Raw genomic sequence first — 3,056 nt, forward strand, 5'->3', positions numbered from 1 at the left:
AACAGTTTTTCCATCGTATAACAGGAATAACTGCAACCAGTGTGAAAGTACTTGTCATCTATACGTTCCGGGAACCTAGGCTTCCCTCTAGGGCGTTGCTACACCAGATCGAATAGCTAGGGACTTAGAATTCAACGCCACAAGGATAAAATACAATATAAGTACAACAATTTTTTCATCGTATAAGATGAACAATTGCAAACATTGTGAAAGTAATGGTCATTTCTACGTTCCGGGCAACCTAGGCTTCACTGTAGGGCGTTGGTCAACCAGATCGAATAGTTAGGGTCTAAGAAGTCAGCGCCCGAAGCATAAAATACGATAAAAATACAACAGTCTTTCCATTGTATGACAGGAATAATTGCATTCAGTGTGAAGGAAATGGTCATTTCTACGTTCCGGGCAACCTAGGCTTCACTCTAGGACGTTACTCCACCCGATCGAATAGCTAGGGCCTTAGAAGCAAACGCCAAAAGCATAAAATAATATAAAAATACAACAGTTTTTCCATCGTATAACAGGAATAATTGCAACCAGTGGGAAAGTAATGGTCATTTCCATGTTTCAGACAACCTAGGCTTCACTCTAGGTCGTTGCTCCACCAAATCGAATAGTTAGGGCCTTAGAAGTCAACGCCAGAAGCATAAAATACAATAAAGATGCAACAGTTTTTCCATCGTATAACAGGAATTATTGCAACCAGTGTGAAGGTAATGGTATGTTCTACGTTCCGGGCAACCTAGGCTTCACACTAGGGCCATGCTCCACCAGATCAAATAGTTAGGGCCTATGAAGTCATCGCAAGAAGCATAAAATACAATATAAATACAACAGCTTTTCCGTCGTATATAATGTATATTTGCACACAGTGTGAAAGTAATGGTCATTTCTACGTTCCGGGCAACCTAGGCTTCATTCTACGGCGTCACTCCACCAGATTGAATAGCTAGGGAGTAAGAAGTCAACGCAAGAAGCATAAAATACAATATAAAAACAACTGCTTTTCCATCGTATATAATGTATATTTGCAAACAGTGTGAAAGTAATGGTCATTTCTACGTTTCGGGCAACCTAGGCTTTACTCTAGGGCGTTGCTCCACCAGATCGAATAGTTAGGTCCTAAGAAGTCAACGCCAGAAGAATAAAATACAGTATAAATACAACAGCTTTTCCATCGTATGAAATGAATAATTGCAAACAGTGTGAAAGTAATGGTCATTTCTACGTTCCGGGCTACCCAGGCTTCACTCTAAGGCGTTGCTCCACCAGATCGGATGGCTAGGGACTTAGAATTGAACGCTGAAAGCATAAAATACGACATAAATACAACAGCTTTTCCATCGTATAAAATGAATAATTGCAACCAGTGTGAAAGATATGGTCATTTCTACGTTCCGGGCGAGCTAGGCTTCACTCTAGGGCTTCTCTTCGCCAGATCGAATAGCTAGGGCCTTAGAATTCAACGCCAGAAGTATGAAACACAATAAAAATACAACAGCTTTTCCATCGTATTAAACGAATAATTGCAACCAGTGTGAATGTTATGGTCGTTTCTACGTTCCGGGCAACCAAGGCTTCACCTTAGGGCGTTGTTCCGCCAGATCGAATAGTTAGGGCCTAAGAAGTCAACGCCAGAAGAATAAAACACAATATAAGTACAACAGCTTTTCCATCGTATAAAACGAATAATTGCAACCAGTGTGAATGTTATGGTCATTTCTACGTTCCGGGAAACCTAGGCTTCACTCTAGGGCGTTGCTCCACCAGATCGAATAGCTACGACCTTAGAAGTCAAAGCCAGAAGCATAAAATACAATAAAGATACAACAGTTTTTCCATCGTATAACAGGAATAATTGGAACCAGTGTGAAAGTAATGGTCATTTCTACGTTCAGGGCAACCTGGGCTTCACTCTTGGGCGTTGTTCCACCAGATCGAATAGTTAGGGCCTAAGAAGTCAACGCCAGAAGAATAAAATACAGTATAAGTACATCAGTTTTTCCATCATATAACAGGAATAAAGCAACGAGTTTGAAAGTGATGGTCATTTCTACGTTCCGGGCAACCTAGGCTTCACTCTTGGGCGTTGTTCCACCAGATCGAATAGCTAGGGACTTAGAAGTCAACGCCCGAAGCATAAAACACAATATAAATACAACAGCTTTTCCATCGTATTAAACGAATAATTCCAACCAGCGTGAAATTTATGGTCATTTCTACGTATCGGGCAACCTAGGCTTCACGCTAGGGCGTTGCTACACCAGATCGAATAGTTACGGCCTTAGAAGTCAACCTCAGAAGCATAAAATACAATATAAGTACAACAGTTTTTCCACCGTATAGCAGGAATAATTGCAACCAATGTGAAAGTAACGGTCATATCCACGTTGCGGGCAACCTAGGCTTCACTCTAGGGCGTTGCTACACCACATCGAATAGCTACGACCTTAGAAGTCAAAGCCAGAAGCATAAAATACAATAAAGATACAACAGTTTTTCCATCGTATAACAGGAATAATTGCAACCAGTGTGAAAGTAATGGCCATTTCTACGTTCAGGGCAACCTAGGCTTCACTCTAGGGCGTTGCTCCACCAGATCAAACGGTTTAGGCCTTAGAAGTCAACGCCCGAAGTATAAAATACAAAATAAATAGAACAGTTTTTCCATTGTATAAAACGAATAATTGCTACCAGTGTAAAAGTTATGGTCATTTCTACGTTCCGGGCAACCTAGGCTTCACCCCAGGGCGTTGTTCCACCAGATCGAATAGTTAGGGCCTAAGAAGTGAACGCCAGCAGCATAAAATACACTATAAATACAACAGATCTTCCATCATATAAAACGAATAATTGCAACCAGTATGAAAGTTATTGTCATTTCTACGTTCCGGGCAACCTAGGCTTCACTCTATGGCGTTGTTCCACTACATCGAATAGCTGCGGCCTCAGAAGTCAACGCCTGAAGCATAAAATACAATAAAAATACAACAGTCTTTCCATCCTATAACAGGCATAATTGCAACTCGTGTGAAAGTGATGGTCATTTGTACGTTCCA

This window comes from Calliopsis andreniformis, unplaced genomic scaffold (genome assembly GCF_051401765.1).
Source record: "Calliopsis andreniformis isolate RMS-2024a unplaced genomic scaffold, iyCalAndr_principal scaffold0017, whole genome shotgun sequence".
In the NCBI taxonomy this organism is placed as follows: Eukaryota; Metazoa; Arthropoda; class Insecta; order Hymenoptera; family Andrenidae; genus Calliopsis; species Calliopsis andreniformis.